Here is a 21,564-nt window from a genome sequence, read left to right on the forward strand (position 1 = left end):
AAAATGGAACCCTAGAGTTAGTCCACAACCTAAATGTCATCTTACAGTATTTCACCAAATTAGGAATTCTCTCTTCAATAAACACTTTCTACCTATTTTAGCTTCTAATAGGTTGTAGTTATTACAAAGTTTGTCATACTTGATTTAAAATGTATATTCCTTTTACTTTCACTATTTCCATTACAACAAAATTACTAACTAGACCTTAACCAGGAGGCATTGGTTGGAAATCCAGCTCCCTCCTAGTTTTTAACCCCTCATCTCCATTGCCTTACTGCCTAAAGTAAATAGACATGTATATCCTGTTAATACCTCCCTCTTTCAAGATTACTCAAGCGTGGTCCCGCCTCACCTCACCTCTCTGGGCACCTCAGTCTGACTTTTGCCCACACTCCTCTCCCAAAACTAGTCGGGCCAAGATCAACAACTTTCTAATTGCCAACAGACACATTCCAGTCCTTATCATATTTGACCTCTCTGAAGAACATAAGGCATATGAAACGACGAATCGTTCATTCCTTGAATCTCTTTCTGGATTTATGAGATAACAAATCTCTTTTGGCTTTCCTTCTACCCTGCCTAACCACTCCTGTTCAGTTTCCTTAGTTGGAATCTTCTTTACCAGCTCCTTCATGTTGGTTAGTTTCTGGATCCTATCCACTGCCTCACTTCTCTTTCCTTGTGTTTTCTTTTGATGATCTCATCTAAGGTTTCTAGTATGACCTATGCGTTAATGGATTCCAAATTTTCATATAGAGATGGATAGATTTTCATATAGAGATGAATCCAGAACTTCTTTCAAATCTCCACACTCATAGAACAAAGCATACCCAGAACATTTTAGGGCAGTATTATAGAGCTAAAGAGAATAATCTTAGCCTAGTAAGCTCCAATCATGTCCCTCTAATTTAGGGGTCCATTCATTCTCAACATCCACAGCCCCTTTCCAAGGTGATAGCTCCTCTAGTTACCTGTCACTAATAAGACTAAACATCTTGATTTGCCTATGACAGTTCTGGTTTGCACCTGCTGTCCCAGAGTAACTATTAACGACATTCTTTTCATTTTCAAAATAATACTTGTTTCGTCAATAAATTATATGATCACCCTACTTGCCCATCCATCCTTCCTGATTTTTTTACACACAAGTAGATGAGTCTTTCTTCCTCTCTGGATTCTTTACTCCCTAGCTTTAGGAACCCTAGTTCCATTGCTAAGAAACATCGTTATATCCCTCACCTTTACATAAGGCAATCATTTCATCTCCTCCTCTTAATACATCACTGTATACACCCAGATCCCAGGCCAAGAAAACAAGTTAGCATTATTCTGGTTATCACCTGGTTTCCAAGAGGACTTGTGCATCATTATTATGTCATTTTATCCATTTCTAAGGCTACATTATAGCTATATTTATAGTTGTCAACTGCTGACTTTGAGTCTTTCATCTCCATTTACGGAGAACTTCGTCATACAACTCCTGCTTCCTCTCCATACAAGATCTATTATTCTGAGGGCTGCATTATCTATAAGAACAAATAATCTCTATATACTAGCATTCAGAGCTCTTTTATTTCCTCTTCTTCAATGACCTCTACTTTATAGAGGGTAAGCATGGTTTAGTAGGTGGTTGTGAAAAATAAGTATTAAAACCTATGGAAGGCATGTAGTATGGTGACTAGTATACAGTACTCAATAAATGGTAGCTTTTATTAATATTACAATTGCTGTAATTAGCACTATTAGTCTTGACTACCTACTATCACTGGTCGTACATTGGCCCATATCATCACCTGCAACTGTTTCCACTCCAGAGTCTTAGAGTTAGGACCTCCCATCATATGCAGACTCTTCCATCCCTAGTAGTCCTTCCCACCCACGAATCCTACAGCTCCTCATTGAGATTCTTCACCCTCTTTGTTCTGCACATTCCTCAGACCCGTCCTGGCTTGGCTGTCTTCCTTAATCAAGCAGGATGCCTCTGGCTCAGCCTTTCCATTAGCAACCTCATCATCACCCAGTCCCTTGACTTTATACCATCCCCCAACCCAAGTTCTACTTCATACCCTCCCTTCCAATGCTCATCCAGACTCAGTCTAACTTCCAATCCTCATCCAGATTCAGTGCTTTCTGCACCGTTACATAGAGCTACTGGAGAAAACTCCTTAACCATTCTGATTGGCTGCTTTCCTCATTTGTGATTTCAAGGGTGTTTATCACTATACAGCAATTAGGTCAGTGGTCCCCGGTCAAGCCCCTTTCCCAATCACAACGGTAACTCTTCCCATGAACATACCCCAACCCATGCTCTTCTGACTCAATTTCAGCAGATAAACGGCTCCATGGAGACAAGAGATGCCATCCTGGACTTGTATGTATATTGTATCGGTACCTACTCTATTTAATTTTCTTTTTTTTAAAACAGGAAGATGCATCACTGCCCTTCTTTGGGGTAACCCTTTCACCTGCACTCTTGTTCCCAACCCTTCCATTTCCTCTGAGGTTGTCTGATTATCTACTTTCTCTTGAGACTTCAATTTTGTGACTTTAATTTTCTTTCCTCTTCAATGGACCCTTCTCATCAGTCCACTAAAGTTCCTTGACTCTTCCATCTTTAAGAAAAAACAAACCTTCCCCAATCACATCTCCCCACTCAAGCTTCTACCCACTGTCCTCTCTTCCTTACCAAAAGTATTTGAGAGGATGTGTCTGCTGAATGAATGAAGACTTCTTTATTTGGTTAAGACTTTTCTGAGTTCCAGAGTGACCTACATATTTTGAAAATTTTAATTATATGTTACTTGGTTCTGATTTAAAAATAACTATTTTCACCAAACTGATGTGAACTGATAAATTTCACATCTCCAAATCTGTTCCTCCACCTATATTTTCAAATTTAAGATCAATTACCAGCATCACCATTCACCCAGACAATCTAGAATCCTTAAAGCCCACTTTGATTCCTCCTTTTCTTTTTTTTTTAATTTTTTTTAAAAGATTTTATTTATTTATTTGACAGAGAGAGATCACAAGTATACAGAGAGGCAGAGAGAGAGAGGGAAGCAGGCTTCTTGCCGAGCAGAGAGCCCGATGTGGGACTCGATCCCAGGACCTGAGATCATGACCTCAGCCGAAGGCAGCGGCCTAACCCACTGAGCCACCCAGGCGCCCCGATTCCTCCTTTTCTTTTATCCTGTATCTAAGTAAGTCCTTTCTAAAATCTACCACATCTGTCCCCTTCATTTCTTCCCTGGGCACATACCATTGAGGCCTCCTCCTCTGAAGCTACTTCACAGGGATGTTGTGAGAGTTAAATACAATAATAAATGGGAATGCACTCTGTAAGATGAGAGGTACTTAAGATTATTTAATATTATCACACCTTTGGCAAAGTGAGCAAGAGATTAGTATGACTTGTTCTTAAGAAAACAACTCTGTGTCTTAATAATCAGTGCCTTGTTTTCTAATCACAAATTACAAAGCATCTGCTTGGCAATCTGATCTATAATTTTTCTAGGAATCACTTAGTGTCAAGAGGTTCAGTGTATAGTTTCTAGGCTTCACTACCCACCCCCGACTCCATTCTTAAATTTAAAATATGTGATTCTTCAGGTTTCTGGCAAAAATCCTCTATCCTCTTTACTTTGTAAAGATGAGTGGTTGCAGTTGTATAAACATTTCTAAGTATGTGCAGTATTCTCCCTTATCGTTCATCTATTTCTTCCACTCATTAAAAGTGGCTAGAAGTTCTCTTATTTCCTCATGCATTTGGAGTTTCAATTTCAAGGAATCACATTTAGATGCAACGATGACTAGCCTTTTGGAAAACTATTTAATTCTTTTCTTGATGAATTAAAAGGATCACACTTTAAGCATTACATTTTCATATTATTAAATAAGATCCCCCCCCTTATTAGACTTGAAAAGCATTCAAAGTTTCCAAATGTATCAGGTCTCTCTCAATTACTATAAATCAAGGCCAAGAGAATTAAGAGAAACAAGGACAAATACTGGTGACAAGAAATAGCAAAAGAAAGTAGGATCCAAGAGAATATGGTGTTCCCACTGACTCCAAGTTCATCTTATAACTAGTTATTAATCTGACAGTTTTAAAAATATACGTTCAGAATATATTTAGGTTGAATCCATTTAAAAAAATTAGTTTATAACCTGGGTTCTCAATGTGAGGGTTAGACCTTAAACTCTAGGAGCCTGATATAGTTTTGATACATATTTTAGGCCAAATTCTATTGTTCCAAATACTGCATAATTTGATGAAAAGATCTCCATTTAACATGTGATGGCCCATTTATTTCAAGCCATCTTTAATGAAACTAAAGAATTAGGATAATCCCTCTATATTACTGACTCATTAATAAAGTATTAAAAATACAGGTCATTTCCATTGTAATTTCACAAATGGCCAAGTGAAGCCACGTTTGATAACAAGATTTCTGAGGCTTAAAAAAAAATTCTTGAACTTAAGCCAGTCATCTAAACATAATTTGGGAAAAGATTAATCATTTGAGGTGTTCACGTTACAAAGGTATTCTGAAATTCTGGATTATATGGCCTTCTCTACAACTGAAACTAACAAACAGATGCTCTGAGGGCAAGCATATAAGAACAAAACTGGCCTTGGTGAAATGAAATGACTAAGTTGGTCCAAAAGAACTAAAAAGAAAACGAGTATGGAAAAATATTTGGCAGTTTATGGGTGAAAATATTAAGCCCCTGGTAAAGTCAAGGTAATGTAACATCTTCAGTACAAAGTCACTGCAATCCCACAGCTAATAATCTCTACTTAGACATCTCATTTTACTGTTTTCTAACCAACCCCTCATAAACCTCATCTCAGTACATGTGTACTTCATCTTTACACTCGCTTAGGAAAAACACTGTGAAGACTGTAAGTCTCCTCTTGAGTCTACCCTCAGTTCATCCGAAATCAACCACTCCATCAGTTCCACTCTGTCCAAATTATAATCACCTCTGGCCTGAATTATGGCAAGGGTCCCTGAGCTAACATCCCTGCTTCCACTGCTGCCCAATCCCTTTTTTTGGCCCAAATTGCCTATTCTCCACTCCAGCCACCGGGGTGACCCTTTAAAAAGCCTGTTGTATCTCTTTTCTATTCAGAGGGATGACTCCCCTTCTCACTCAGAATGTTAGACCAAGTCCGTCCAAAGGCCTACAAGGCCTCACCCAACATGATTTCCCATTCCTACTTAACTGACTTCAATTCTACTACTTTTTACTCACTCCACCATAGCCAAATCAGCCTTTGAGCTGTCCTCTAACATGCCCTGTACACTCCTGCCTCAAAGCTTTTGCAAGTGCCTTTCCTGCTGCTTCAACACTCTTCCCCTAGAGAGGGGTATGGAGTACTTTCCCGCTTCTTCTGATCTGGGGCTCAAATGCCACGTTCTCCAGGAAGTCTCCCCTGGCTACCTCTCGTTAAAATTGCAACCCTCTCCCCTTATCCTCCCTCTTTCCTGCTTTTTCGTCTATAGCCCTTAACACAAAATGACATAGCACATATTTTATTATCTGAGATCCCCAACTAGGATGTAAGCTCCATGAAGGAGGGGATATTTATCTGTTCAGAAAACGGGCACACAGTCCATGCTCCATAAATATTTACTAAATTTATACATCATTTTATAGCTTTCAAACTGCTTCCATGTGAGTTAAATTATATAATAACTCATTTTCTCCTAATTCCTCCGATCTTTAGGCAGTAACAATATGGAGGACAGCAAAGAGCTATCAGGAAAAAAAGTTGCTGACTAGTTGCAAAGCTCTTTAAAACAGATACCCCGGATTAATAACTGCATCTATAAAATGAAAGCTCAGAGTCAACATCTTTATTAGCTTAAGGTTTCTGGGTGTGGAAGTTTAAAGCAGCAGCAGGCCAGCCAGGAGCCATCAGGAAGAAAAGCCCAATTCAGTCTGTCCTATCGATGTGTTCGACAAACCTCAGGGAAAATAAGAGCTGAGCTCGGTGTTCAAAGAAATGCTGGTCCGCATTCAGCACGAGACTCAACATTTTCTATCGGCTCGAAACAAGCCTCACCCACCACCAAGTGCGGTCGCGGGGTGCGGAGTCTGCCGAGCACACGGGGCTGGTTTGTTTTGTTCAGACCGATAAGAGGGAAGGCCAGAGAGCCGCTCCTAACGCCTCGGACCCCGGCCCCTGCACAGCCGTCGACCCGCACACGGTGGGGTCGGCAGGGGCGGGGGGTCTCCTGGGTAGCTTCTCTAACCGCTGAATCCTACCGGAGGCGAAGGGGCCCCTCGGCCGGGCTCCAGGGAGGCCCGCACAGACGGCAGACGTCGCGGGGACTCTCCGGAGCGTCTCGCTCCCTGGCCAGGGGGTCACAGGCGCGAGGAAGGCAGCAGAGCGAGGCTCCGGGGGAGATGACAGCTGGGACCGCGCGGCGGGACCGGAGCGCAGGAGCGACCGCAGGGTGGCGGCGCGGAAACCGTCCGCTCCCGCCGTCGACCTGCGGTCCGGGCCGGGCCGGGCGGGGGGACCCCGTGCTACCGCAGCGCACCTCACACACGACCCCGCCAGCAGCGGGTCACCGCCGGCCAACCCGCTCCCACCCCCCGCGCCGGGAAATAAAGTTGGTGGCGCGCGGCCGCGGCGAGGGTCCGGGGGCAGCTCCCGCTCCCGCCCGCCGCTCCCGCCCGCCGCTCAGCGGCTGCCCAGGGCTTCCCGGACGCCGAGGGGGACGTCTCGGAGAGCCGGAGCCGGGAGGACGCCCGAGGACGGGCTTGGGGCCGAGTCCCCTGCGCCCTCAGCCGGGTGGCCGCCACCGCCCCCAAACCCCCGTCCCTCTAGGCCGCTGACGGTGTCCCGGACCCCCCGGCCGGCGTCATCGGCGCCCACGGCCGCCTTTACCTGCTATGGGGCCGCCGCCGCGCGCTTCCACTCACCGGGAGAATCCCCCGTCGCCGTCGCTGTTGCCGCCGCCGCCGCCGCCGCGAACTCCGCACCCCCGCCCCCTCAGGTAACCCAGGAAACCGGGAACACCGCCCCCTCCCCTCCCCCGTCTGGACCCGACCCGGCCGCCTGCGCGTGCGCGCCTGCCCCGCCTCGCGCGCCCCGAGCCCCGCCCCTCGCCGGTAGGGCGCGTCGGCGTCGCAGGCGTGACGCGTGGGGCGGCCGAGCCAATGGGGCGGGGAGGGGGGCGGGCTGAGCCTCAGGGTGGGGGCTTCGGGGGTTTCTCCCAGCGCTGGGGCGGCTTGCTTGGGGCCCTCGCCCTGTCTGCGCCGGACGCGGGAGTTAGCGATCGCCGTCGGACAAGCATCGAGCCCTTGCGCGGCGCCCGCTTCCTCCAGTCAGCGTAGACCCGCCCTGTCCCCCTTGTGCGGGGCCGGAGGCCGGGGTTCCGGACGCGTGGGGCGGGCGTGGGAGCGGGAGGGTTGCGCGGGGGCCGAGCCCGCCTTCGGGCGGGAGAAGGCCGTTCGCGGGCCGCGAAGCCGCCGTGGAAACGACCCGGCGCGGACGCGCGTCTTTCGGTTCCGCGCTCGTGGACGCGCGCGGCCGCGGCCGGTGGCTCCCGGCGGCGGAGCCTCTGGCCGGGTGCCGCGGGTCAGCACGGCGAGGCTGGGCTGTACCGCCGAGGGCCTGGCCCTGCCCGTGCCCGACGGGCCGCCGCCCCCGCCGACCAGAGTCGGGGAGGACCCCGCTCCCCGCCCGGTCTCGGCGACTCCGCCCTTGTGGCCTGTCGGACGCGCCGGGGAAGGCCCGGAGCGGGGCTCGGGCCCTGCCTCGTCCTGCACCCCGTGAGCAGGCGGCCCGCGAGCGGACGGCATTTGCGTTAGGATCTGCAGTTCGAGAAACAGAAAACTCAGGACGTGGTGTCGTAATTACGGCGGTGGACCAGATGCCCCTCTCGCGCGGCCCGTGGCGAGCGAAGGAGATAGTTGGTCAGGGCTGGGGCCGGTGCTGTGGCTGGCGATGCTCCCGGGGAGAATCCCGCACTTTAACACACTCCCCACTGACACTCGAAGCTCATCCCCTAGCTCGTAACTTCGGGCAGAGGCTGCCCGCGCTCTCTAGGACCAAGCACTCCAGCGGTGCACGACCCCAAGTCGCTGACGGGTCCGTGTAAGAGACGTCGGTGGGAATTCACGACTCATTACACGGATAATAACGAGCACCTGCTAGGGGCCAGGTACCTCGCTAGGGGCTGGAGATCCTCTGATGAATCTCCCTGAACCAATTGAGGAAGAGGAGCCCAAACTTGACCCGTTTCACAGTTTTATCTAGCAGTGAACCTACTCTGTGTTCGCATCAACGTTTACCCACTATCTTAAAAACATGTTGTTTTTTTTTTAATGGACAAATTAGTCATAGAAATAAGTAACAATCCAGTTTCTGTTTCTCTTGAATGCAAGGTAGTCAATGACCATGATTTTGTTAAAGCCAAACAGAATGAAATAGACTTTGTGTTACAACGGTACACGATTAGCCCTCAAAGTATTCTTTATTTGTAAAGGGCACAAACTAATGTCATTTCTGACGGTTCTCTTCTCTCTATATCTGCATAACCAAGCTACCACAGAATGAACTCTGTTCAAAAGTATCTTAGGGGACGCCTGGGTGGCTCAGTTGGTTAAGCGGCTGCCTTCGGCTCAGGTCATGATCCCAGCGTCCTGGAATCGAGTCCCACATCGGGCTCCTTGCTTGGCGGGGAGCCTGCTTCTCCCTCTGCCTCTGCCTGCCATTCTGTCTGCCTGTGCTCGCTCGCTCTCCTCTCTCTCTGACCAAAAAAAAAAAAAAAAAAAGTATCTTAGAACATGGATATTAAGTATACGTAATTAGATAAAACTTAGTTCAACTAAGATTTCAAATGAACACAGGAAACGTGTAACTGTACATTCAATAGAAGAAAGAAAAAAAAAGTTACAGATATGTAGAAGGAAGGATTACTTATGTATGTATCACACTTTGGAAAACTTTGTAAGTGGGAAGTTCTCCAGATAATTTGACTTTAAATTTAGGCTCAAATCAAGGTTATAAAAGATGCAGTTAACCTACAGCTGACTTTTTTTTTCTTCTTCTTTTTTTTACAGTTGACTCTTGAACAACACAGGGTTAGGTAGGGGTGATGACCCCTGCACGAGGAACTTCTCACTTCCCTGAAACTCAACTATTGATGGCCTTCTGTTGACCGAAAGCCTTACCTATAACATAGTTAATTAGCATGTATTTTGTATACTGTATTCTTAAAGTAAGCCAGAGAAAAGAAAATGTTAAGGAGAAAATTATAAGGAAATTACATTTATACTAGTGTGTTGTACTTACTGAAAAAAATCTCTAAGTAGACCTATGCAGTTCAAACCCATCTTGTTCAAGGGTCAAATGTAAATGTGCGTTCCTCATTAATTATTCACCAAAATGCCTTAAAATAATTTCATGACTACATGGATATATAAATCAGACCATGTCACACCTCCACTCAAAACCCTGCAGTGGGGTGCCTGGGTGGCTCAGTGGGTTAAAGCCTCTGCCTTCAGCTCAGGTCATGATCCTAGGATCCTGGGATAGAGCCCCATATCGGGTTCTCTGCTCATCGGGAAGCTTGGTCCCCCACCCTCTGCCTACTTGTGATCTCTGTCTGTCAAATAAATAAATAAAATATTTTTTTTAAAAACCTGCAATGGGGGCGGCTGGGTGGCTCAGTGGGTTAAATGTCTATAGTATTTGGTTAAGGCAACCCTAGTAGACTAATATACCCCCAAATAATTTTAATAAGAATGTGCTACACAACTTACACATCTATTATGTTCATTTTTATTCTTTCCCACATAGAGCTTTCATGAAGGCAGCCCCCTCTGTTCTCTTTATGATGTATCCCAAGTGCCAGGACAGTACCTGGCACATAGCAAACATTCAGCAAAGATTTATGGAATGAACAGTTTAATTGAGACAAGTTGGTTTCAAGTCAAATAAATATCCAAATAGTTAATCGTAATTTTAGATGAAGTTTGAAACTTCAATGCCCACTGAACTGCACTGGAACAGAAATGGATTTTTGAAGAAGTGATACAGGAGGCAGGACTTTCATTTTTGTAACAGTAACATGGTCAAAATTACACAGATTTCCACATTTGACTACTGACGGAGTAATTGCTATATTAAAGAAATTATAGGGGCACCTGGGTGGCTCAGTCAGTTAAGCATCTGCCTTTGGCTCAAGTCATGATGCCAGGGTCCTGGGATGGAGTCCTACATCAGGCTCTGCTCAGGGGGTAGTCTGCTTCTTCCTCTTGCTCTCCCTCTGTGCTCCCCCTCTCTCAAGTGGATAAAGTCTTTTAAAAAATTATAGGGGTGCCTGGGTGGCTCAGCTTTTTGAGCATCCAACTCTCAGTTTTGGCTTGGGTCGTGATCTCAGGGTAATTGGATGGAGCCCACTTGGGGCTCTGCACTCAACAGGGTGTCTGCTTCTCTCCCTCCCCCTCTTAGGTGCTCACTAACTCAAATAAATACACTTGATCTTAGCCAAAAGGCCGAGAAGTGATCGCTACCTCAAATAAAGAAAATCTTTTTTAAAATTATAGATACACAAATTTAGTTTTGGAAGCCTTTATGTTATTAGGCTGTATATGACTCTTTTTAAAATGTGCTTTTTAGTAGGCACCTTAAAACTTATTGAAGAAGTCAGTTCTTAATGTCTCCATTAAGTGGCTTAACAACATTTGCTCCTTCTCTTTGCAAAACTGACCAGATTAGGTTTTAATAAGATTTTTAAATTAAATTTTCTCTACTAAATCACTGCTAACTTTTAAAATTTCCCAAAGTATGTATATTTTACTTTAAAAACTCTTATGTCATTATATTGCAAGATTTGTAAACATCAAGAATACTTTATGAGGTGCTTTTTACAGCCAGTTAAAAGTGTTAAGACAACCCAAATCCCTCTTCTATGTTGTGGAAACTTCCTGCTGAATGTGTTTTAGTGTCCCACTTTCGTGTGTAGGAAAGACTGTACTTGTGGACAGCTATGAAACTCTCATAAAAGTTTTTTTTCTTTTTAAATTCTGAATTGTCTTTTTGCTTAGAATGGAAAATACTTGCTATAGTAATAAATGCAAATGTTAAGACAATCTAGAAAATGTAAGTCTTCTGTGATCTCATCCCAGAAATAGTCACTAGTAAGTGATGTACATGTCCACAGATACACACACACGCTCACACACTCACATACACACAGCTATAAAGTTGTCACCATCATTGAAGAAGGAATTTTGTCCATTACTGAGCATAATTCTTACCCAAGTGACTTACTTGCCATTTCTTATTTTAACAGTTGATATTTTGTCTGTCTTAATCACCAATATATTCCTGTGCTCAATAAGTTTATGATGAACTTTGAGTTGTAACCTGTATGAGCTGTTTATTTTGAAAGAGCAAACTAAGTCCATCCTATACGACAGGCTAACAAGTGGGAAGAAATTAAGAAATGTCCTAAAAAAGGCATGTTTGCTATCCATTGTCAAGAGCTCAGGGGATGATAGCAGATTCAAAAATCACAAGAACCCTCTAAAGCTTGTGGTGTCTCATTTAGAAGACCAGAAAAAAATGTATCTGCAAGTTCACAGAGCAGAATATCACTTGGCCATCTCGAAGCAAGTGTTGGAAAGGGCTGGTCAGATTCAAGGGGAAGAAGAGGTGAAGATCTTTATGTTTCACTGCCCACTCAAAAAACATGCTACATGAAAAGATTCTCAATGTATACACTTTGTCTCTAATTTCATATACACCATGATTTTGGACCATTTCAAAAAAAATATCTCTAACTCTACCTAATACCAGACATCAAATTCACCAGTAATATTGTTAGATTGACCCATTATTTCAGGCATTGATTCAACTACAGGTTATTTCCCATGTACTTGCAGTACATGGGATACAAAGGTAGAGCAAAGACCTGGGACTGCTGGGGACCCCAGACAGGAAGATAAGCAGTGACAATGGAGAGTGATGAGGGTGAGGACGGTGTCATGCATGGGGATTCCTAGGGTGTGGTGGAGGGACATCCAACCTCACATCTGGGATGAGAAAAGCCTTCTTGGACAAGCTGACCCTAGACCTGAGACTAAGAGACACAGCAGCTTCAGGCAGACCAATTTTTCTTGCATACGCCTTTAGTGCTCCCAGCCTAGATGGACCAAATTTTAAAAATTAAAGGAGTGTTGTGAGCTCTTCACAGTTAAGTTTACTCAACTCAAAAAGTTAAGTTTACTCAATTCAAAAAGTCCCCTTCTAAAGCTATGGCCTTTGTATTTCTTTGGAATTGAAATAACCTTCCTGTAGGCTATGGCAGTCATTCCCACGCATATGTTCAGTGTCTTATCTTGACAAAGCGATTGGCAATGAAGAGTTGGCAAACTGATTTATCCCTGAGAGGGTTTGTTGCTCAGTTCTTTCGTTGATGCAGTGGCTGTTACTATTACTGTTGTGGCCGTCTATAAAACCATGTGTCCGGAAGCCACTAACAGTGAGGCCAGCACTGGGGCCATGACTCTCCTCGGAGTGCCAGCACCACCTGGGAACTTGTAAGAAATCCAGAATCTCTATCCACAACCCCAGACTTCCTGAGTCATACTTGGCATTTCAACAAGATCCTCAGATGATTTATATGCACGTGAAAGTTAAAAAGCTCCGCTCCAGGAGAGGGAACGGCATGTGTGCAAACCGATGAGGGAGATCAAGATGGCAGGAACATCCTTCCCAAGGTTGAAAGAGTAAAGGCCCCATTTCAAAGAGGGTGGGGGTGATGTTGGCAGAGCAGGCAGGAGAGTGGGTGATGACTGATATTTTCCCTCTGCATCAACTCTACCCAGATAGATAACTGCTCCATATTTCATCCTGGTCCTCTTATCTTTTATTCTAATTTTTTGGGGAGGCAGGGGAGGAGCAAAGGGAGAGGGAGACAAAGAATCTTAAGCAGACTCCATTGCCAGTGCAGAGCCCCACACGGGGCTCCATCTCACAACCCCAAGATCATGGTCTGAGCCAAAATCAAGAGTCTAATGCTTAACCGACTGAGCCACCCAGGCACCCCCATCCTGGTTATTTTAAACTAAGCCCCGTTCCACATTGTTTACCTTGCTCAATCACTTGTTGCAGGACATCAAAACATAGGTTAAACTCTTGTGGGGCAAATAAATATCTTGGGTCTATTGGGTGGCTGTTAGTGGGATGCATTATAACTATAACAACAGGTCATGCTGACTCCCCAGAGTGGCTGGCGGAGAGTCTGTTTTAAGGTGGACCAGACGCCAAAGGATAAAGGTTTACCCTAAGCCAGGATGGACAGAAAGAGTCGGTCCCACCTAACAGCTTTGCTATCTCAGACTTCGTCCTATGCTGGCCTGAGGCTGCATCGAATGTGCAAGAGGCATTTGCTAACTACAGGTTAAGGTATAAATTAAAGTATGCATTTCTCTCTCTCTCTCTCTCTCTCTAATTATTTATTTATTTGAGTGAGAGAGAGAGAGAGAGCATGAGAGGGGAGAGGTCAGTGGGAGAAGCAGACTCTCTGCCGAATAGGGAGCCCAATGTGGGACTCGATCCCAGGACTCCAGGATCATGACCTGAGCCGAAGGCAGTTGCTTTACCAACTGCACCACCCAGGCGCCCAACATTTTCTCTCTTTTATCTACCAAAAGAGAAAGTACATCCCAAGTAATTGTGGCAGACAAGTGAGAACACAACCTCTGATAGTCTTCTTTGTTTCCCTACCTCCCAATAACTACTCCTATTCTTGTTATCTGTTAGTCTCAAATACACTTTGAGTTTATTATGTCGTGAGGACTCAAGTTTATCTAGTTTATCTAGAGTCCTCACGACATAATAAACTCAAAGAGACTCTAGTTTATCTAGGACTCATTTTGAGCAGATAGAGGCTGCTCAATAGGTTTTTTGAGTAAACAAGGAAGATAACGACACAGAGGAACACACGTAACTGGGAGAATTTTCTATGACCGATAGTCAGTCATGGTCAACCGTTGTTAGAGGTGTAGTCAGTCATGGTCAACCGTTGTTAGGTGACGTGTCTTTTATACTTAAGGAAATTTTATTTAAAACCTTATATTCGTGCCTGCAATATCCAAATGGTTTATATCTGTGAGCATTCTTATGGGACATCCTATTTGTCAGTAAAGCACTGTTTTATGCAAAAGGAAATCAAACTTATAAAAATTACATAATCATTTCCCCAATTCACCATGTAAACTAATCTGAGAGGTAAAGAGCTGTAACATATTTGGAGCCAGAACTGGGTATTAATGCTAAAACATAGCCGAAGCTATGTTTACCTATGGAATTCAGATAGTGGGAGTTGTAGGGGTCCCAGTGGGACCCTCCAGGAATAGATCGGCACGAATCAGGGAGGAGTATTCTGGAGAAGTGGGAACACAAGCTCCTCTAGTAATAAAACTTGGGTTGCAGAGGGAAGGGATGCTTGTACATACAGCACAGGGTCTGGTAATCAAATTTGTTCCCACCAGCACCCTAGTTCTAACTCTGTCTTGAGATTCAAAGATATTTGAAAGGTGGGGCTCAGTGGGTTAAACCTTCTGCCTTTGGCTCAGGTCATGATCCCAGAGTCCTGGGATCGAGCCCCGCATTGCAGGGAGCCTGCTTCCTCCTCTCTCTCTGCCTGCCTCTCTGCCTACTTGTGTCTGTCAAATAAATAAATAAAATCTTTAAAAAAATATATTTGAAAGGCATCTGAGATTAAAAATGGAAAAGACTGTTTATGTAGAATCCCTGGTCCCAGGCAGCTGTGCATTAGAATCCATACAAACAAGTAGTAATATCAGAGAACAAAGTCATATATAGAGCAAAAATGACCCCATGGGAGTGGGGGAGAGGCTGCAGTGTGTCAGTCGCAGCAGAGGGAGGTCCCTCTTCAGATGTCTGCCTGGAGTCTTGAATCATAGCAAAGCCCTTCTCCCTGACCAGGTGCGCTGACATCCAAGCCATGCAGAAAACACAGGGCTCCAAGGAACCTAGAATTCATTTTGGAAACCCTTGACTCAGGGGCAGCTTTTGTGTTTCTGATGCAGCTATTCTGTGAGCAAAGGTCTGAGAAATCGGTATCCTTTAGCAGAACAGATGCAGCCTGGGTGAGCCATCTCATTGAAAATAAAATGAAGACTCTGTTTGGAAGTAGACGGTCTGACACAGAAAAGGGGCCCGGAACACACAATAATATTGGGGAAAAATCACAGACCTTATATTGGATAATCAATCACTGAAATAGGAAGTGAAGACTGGGTGTTTCTAGATTCTAGGACTTGAACTGAGAAAATGGTTTATCAGAGACAACATATTAAAGCATCATTGTGAACTACAAAGGACCTTAGATAAGCAAGTATCTAAAAATATCTGGGCCATTTAATAACATAATCTCCTGGATTTTTATCCATAAATTTAAAAAAAATAGATATCATCCTGTCACTTCTCACGCGTTAGTGTAGCAGAATAGTTGAATCAGCAAAACCCCAAGGCAGCATCCCAGGAGCAGGTAAGCTCTGCCTTCAGTGGGATGAGGACTCCTTGCCGCGAGATGGTCTCACCAAATGCATTGCCTCCCTGGGCAAGGGGGAAGTGACTCTGTGACAAGAACCTTGCCCCTACGGGTGGACTTTGTGGTCGGTGTGCAAGCTGCCACTTGACTCCGATTCTCCCAAATTCCGTGATTTCTGAAAGATACTCCCCTTTCCATCTTATCCCCCAGACCCCCTAACATCAGACACACTCTCGCAAAGAATCAGACACAGCAACTGGAAATAAAAAGAGTGACTATAGCTCTGCTTCTACGATGGCTGTTCATACAGTGCAAGTGTCTTCTCAGACACTAAAAGCACACGCCAAGAATGTGAGGTCACCAAATCAGAATAATACATGACCAGGAAATGTCGTGTAAAGCACCCCTCTCAAGGTCACACACCCCTCAGGATAACCTCCGGACTTGTTTCCTGCCCAGCCTATAATACCGTTTCTGGAACTCTGCTGCCTACTGATAAATCAGGTCTACTACAGAGTGAGGGTTTCCTGATGGGACACAGGCAACATGAATTTACTGTGAGGTGTACCTCCCCTCATGGTTGGAAGCCCAGCTCGGAATGCCCCAGTGGCGATCCTTCATGACCAACTTAGGCACTCTAGTGGCCTGGGTCCTTTACATGTTGAAGCAGCTACAAGGTGAGCAGCTATCCTACCCACCGTGGCTGATTCACAACAATGAGAAATGGAATTAGAACATTCATCCCTTGGGTGTGGGGAAGGTGGTTGCTGAAATTTGATAGATTCCAGTTAGATATATAAGGGAGGTCTTTGAAAATAAGCTGACTCGGTGGCCACTGGGGACTGGGCTAGCCAAGGTGGTGGGAAAGAGTTGAGTGCCAACAATATTCACCTCAAGTGCCCCCGAACGGCACCCTCCATGGCTGCCTAACCAGATGCCTGAGAATCAGTGTGACAGACATCACTTACAGGGAAGGAGAGCAGGGAAAGGACATCTGCCTCCTAATGGATCGTCTCTTGTCTTAACACCAGGCACTGCCCTCATCTTTTCCCCACTACTTCGAAACGCGACCCTATTTCACACTAAATTCCTTTCTATTTTCCAGGCTGTTTCTGAACTCTCTAAAATAGAGATACACAGATCCGTAAACCAAGAGCCCCCAAAAGGGGTATTAGTTGTCAGAAGAAGTGCTGTCTCATTTTCCCCCCTTTTATGTGTGCAGCCCTGGGCTTTCTCTCTTGCACACACAAGTGATTGATTGTATTGCCCGAATCCCGGAATCATTCCAAACAGGTGTTCTTTTCCCTGACCGCTTCTTCAGTTGCAGGGAGTGAAGAGGGAGGAATGGAGGAAGGGAGAAAACATCCCACTTAATGTTAGTTTATCAGTCTATGTGGAAAAAAAGAAAATCAGTAGTCTTGCCTTGTACTCCCTTCCCTTCTGGAGAAGACCTAAAAACGTGGAGGAGAGGGATGTCATTTGGAAGATCTGAAAGTAACTTTCTTACAAGAATTGGGGGAAATTGGAGGGGGAGGCAAGCCACGAGAGACTGCGGACTCTGAGAAACAAACTGAGGGTTTTGGAGGGAAGGGGGTGGGGAGATGGGTGAGCCTGGTCATGGGTAATAATGGGGGCACGTATTGCACAGAGCACTGGGTGTGGTGTGTAAACAGTGAATCTTGGAACACTGAAAAATAAGATTTTTTTTAAAATCAAAAGATCAAAAGAGAGGGAGACAAACCAAAATACAGCCTTTTATCTTTAGAGAACAAAAGCTGGTTACCAGAGGGCGTGGGGATGGGAGGGATGGGTGGAAGAGGTGATGGGGATTAAGGAGTGCACCTGTCGTGACAGCACGGGGTGAAGTATGGAGTTGTTTAATCACTATATTGTACACCTGAAACAAATATAGCTTTGTATGTTAATTATATTAGAATTAAAATAAGGTTTAAGAATTAAAAAAAAAGAAAAAAGAAACTAACTTTGTCGGTCAGTTCTTTGAAGGCAAGGAGTTGTGCTGGTTTATGACACAGTAAAAGTGTCGTAATTTGGCACCAACATCCTAACAGTGACTATGAAGACATCTTTGGCACACTGGTACTATCGCCCAGAAATAACCATGTGGAGTAGGCTAGAATATTCTACCTGCAGGTTTTCAGAAAAACTCATGCCAATACTGCCCAGATGGGATGTGCACATAAAGCATAGGACTTACCATCTATTTTTACCAAGAGTATTTTTTCAGATTTTTTTTTAATCAGCTTGGCTCAGGGCTTTCTTTCTCTGTGCCTATTCCTTATTTACAAAAACCAATCTCCTCAACTGTCACATTTTAAAATCCTGCCAGCTCCTTTCCTATCAGATACGCCCCCAATGTCCCTGGAATTGTGCTTTCTACTCGGAGATTTTTTTTTTAAGATTTTTTTTTTTTTTTTTTTTTTTGTCAGAGAGAGAGGGAGAGAGAGCAAGCACAGGCAGACAGAATGGCAGGCAGAGGCAGAAGGAGAAGCAGGCTCCCCGCCAAGCAAGGAGCCTGATGTGGGACTCGATCCCAGGACGCTGGGATCATGACCTGATCCGAAGGCAGCTGCTTAACCAACTGAGCCACCCAGGCGTCCCGGAGATTTTTTTTTTTAATCGGAATAGGAATGATCAAGTATTGGTGTCCTCCACCCTTTAAAGAATTCCATTTAGCTTGCTTTGAGAGATGAATACGGATCCTGCTGACGGCTAAAGATGCTCCGGTGTCGCCTGGGGTGCCAGGTGCTATGATATTCGGATGATCTCTATGTGTGTGTGTGTGTGTGTGTTCTGAGCATTTGGATCGGTCTTTTCTGATGAGTGTACAGGAACATTTGTTATTTTACTGATGGCAGAATCAGAGCCTAGAGAACTAGTAGAGAAAGATAAACTGTATAGGGGAGGGCAGGGCTGGAACAGGGGACTCTTTTCTCTACACTCCCAAGCGTGTCCTAACCAAGTAGTCACTGACAAATGCGCTAACTGGATTTCTTGAAAGGATTTTCTTAGAAGCATCTTGCTTGCCAGAGTCTAATTTTAGAGTCCAAGTGTTATTAGCACTTACACGTTTCAAGGGGTTTGCAACTTCTCTATGTGGGAAACATATTTCACTGCAGGGCACAGTCAAATGTACTTCGCGGGGTGTTTGTTGTGCCTTAATTTTCCCAGCGTCACTGCGAGGGAATGTATATACGGCTGCATTTCTGTGTTGAAGGTGACACTTACCAGGCACAGTGAGCTCAGAGGGAGAAAGACACAAGTCAGAATGATCATATGACCCAGTAATTCTGCCCTTAGGTGCATTCTCCAGGGACCGAGAGCAGGACCTTGAGTGGATGTTTGTAACGCCGCTGTTCACAGCACCAGCATCACAGTAATTATCGGGTGGAACAACCCAAGGATCCGTAGGTGAATGAACGCCCAAAGAAAACACAGTAGGTCCGGACAATGGCACATCACTCAGTCTCAAAGAGGAAGTTCTTCCTGACACAGGCTGCCACAGGAACAGACCTCGAGGACATCACGCAAAGTGAAACAAGCCAGTCATGAAGGGAATTAGGGCGTACGATTCCACTAATAGAAGGCACCTAGTTTAGTGAAATTCATGGAGATAGAAAGCAGAATTCTGCTTGCCAGGAGCTGGGGGAGGGGGTGGAGAGTTCGTGTTAAATGAGGACAGTTTTAGTCGGGGAGGACAAGAAAGTTCAGAGACCGCTACTGGTGATGGTCGATGAACGATGTGAATGTACTTAATGCCACAGAACTGTCCACTTCAAATGGTAAAACTGGAAAAGATTTGTGTGATACATAGTTTATATCTCTCTCTCTCTCTCTCTCACACACACACACACACACACATACACACACTCACACCAGGAGACAGAGCAATTAACCTTGATCTGGAAGGAGAGGGATGGAGAAGTCTTCTCAGAGGACATGGCTTTGTCTTGAGAGATGAGGAGAGCTGTGGTAGATGAGACAGAAGAAAAAGGTATTCGGGGCTAAGGGGATAACGTCAGGAAGTCAAAAGGCGATTGCAAGGTCATATTCCAGGAAGAGCAACTCGTCCAGGTGCCTGGATACTTGCAGGTAAGTTACAGCAGATGAAGCCACAATAGCAGGGTGCGGGGACAGGTCTTGAATGCCCGGCCTGCCCTGCAAGATATTTGAGCTTTATTCTGCAGGCAGTGGGAAGCCACTGGAATCTTTTAAGCTTGGAGACGTGACCAAGGTTGCATTTTGGAAAGATGATGTTTGGCAGTTGTGTGAGGAACGGATTGGAGGGGGAAGACATGAGAAGCAGGGACTCTGGTGGTAAGACCATTGCAATGAGCCAAGGGAGAGATCACGAGGGCCCAGCTGAGAGGATGTGGGAGGGAAGGGGCCATTCAAAGGTTTTTGGGAAACACTTAGAAGTGGGGAAGAGGAGGCTCGTGCGGTGGGGGTGGCTCCCAGGCTTCGGGGTTGGCTTCATCCATCCCCCAGCCAGCCTGACCCATCCCCAGGCTCTCCACGTCCCGGCTCAGAACAGTTGCTCAAGACCCACACAACCATGATCCTAGCCGGGGCTCGTTCTCGACTCCCGCTCTCTAGAATCCTGTCTTCCGCAGATCCTCAGTTGCCTCCCAGCTGGGTGGGCATTCTGGCTCCTCTGAGCACTCCTTCGAATCTCCTCCAGACTCCCCACCTCCCCTTCCCTCCCCCACAACTGCAGCTGTGGGACTTGTCCCCTTCATAATTCCCCACTCCTGTCCATAGCTCTATGCCCACTCCCTCTTCCTCACACACCAGCGTCTGGCCTCCAAGATAGAGGAGCAGGGAGAGACTTGAAATCTCCTTAGCACAGACTAGGGATATAACAGAGGCTGGAGGTCAGACGGGGACTAGCAGCAAGGGGTGAGAGAGAGAAAGAGTGAGTGCCCTTGGGGTCTGCTGGGTTTCAGGCACCCGGGAGTCCACCTGCACCCGTTTATTAAATGAGTCCTTGGAGTTAACGACATGCCCCAGACCAACCATGTCAGTTTCCTGGCATCCAAGAACCAGAGCTGCAGTCTTTCTAGCGAGGGTCTTTGGCTCAGCCCACTCCACAGGCGTATCTTCATTCTCCTCCTCTTTCTGCACAGTACCCGACCACTCTCTGAGCAAGCAGCCTGTCGGGACCAGCTCCCAGGAGCCCCAGCGCTGCCAGGACCCCATCTGCTGATCCCCTGACTCAGCGGTTCTCGAGTTCTCAGCCTGTCCCCAGCCGGCCCACCAGAGCAGCACACACGCTCAGCTGGCGACCAGGAAGTCTCAGAAACATGGTCACCTACCTGCACGGTGATTCCCTCCTCCAGGTGAACGAGGAACTCTTTCCTTTGGGAGCCCCACGGCAGGCTGATTAGCAACCAGCCTCTGGGTCAGCTGCAGAGAAACAGGTTCTCCACGCTGCGAAGCAATCTTCGGCACTTGTTTGTAGTTAACTTCTGGCTTCCGTTCAGCTTAGGGGAGGATCATTCTGGCAACGTAAGAACACGCACAGTTGAGTCAAACAGCCTAAGAGATGTCAAAGGCAAAGCCTGCGGCACGGTCTGATGTCACCAGAGGAAGATACGGGAGCAGATGGGGAAGGCGGTAGCTCCATGGACCGCAAGAACCTCAGAACACAGCCTCCCCGTGGAAGAACGGGTGAACTGCCGAAAGAGGCGATGCACCAAACACGGGCACTGAAACTACCCTCATCCAAGCCAAACTGTCATTGGAAATGGCTGCGAGTCTGCCCAAGGCTGCTTTTGCATTTGGTGATGGAGCTAGGCAATGTCTGTGTTGCCAGGAAAGCGAGTGGCCCTCTCTGCCCCTGGCTCCTTGGCAGGTGGCCACATTCAGATCACATGGGGCATCTGGCAAATCAAGCCCAATTCCTTTGCAGTGGGGCTGCAGCAAGGATTTCCAGTTAGTGATTTCGTGGTGGCTCCTATGAGTCACGGCACCCTGATTCTCCTGCAGAGGG

General features: G+C 46.0%; 1 protein-coding gene across 5 annotated transcripts in view; it reads right to left on the minus strand.

The window, feature by feature from the left end:
- LYST (lysosomal trafficking regulator) overlaps positions 1–21,352 on the minus strand; it is a 188,617-nt gene extending 167,265 nt beyond the window's left edge. Inside the window, exons 1-2 of one of the 5 annotated variants that reach the window (XM_047703368.1) lie at positions 20,888–21,352; positions 18,640–18,813 (exon numbers count right to left, since the gene is read on the minus strand). The gene's annotated coding sequence lies outside the window, so the exon portion shown is untranslated. Of the gene's footprint in view, positions 1–6,907; positions 7,044–18,639; positions 18,814–20,887 lie in introns of those variants that run through there. The other 4 variants (XM_047703372.1, XM_047703371.1, XM_047703369.1 and 1 more) reach the window with 4 other exon arrangements.
- Positions 21,353–21,564: the final 212 nt, after the last annotated feature.

Source organism: Lutra lutra, chromosome 14, assembly GCF_902655055.1.
Source record: "Lutra lutra chromosome 14, mLutLut1.2, whole genome shotgun sequence".
In the NCBI taxonomy this organism is placed as follows: Eukaryota; Metazoa; Chordata; class Mammalia; order Carnivora; family Mustelidae; genus Lutra; species Lutra lutra.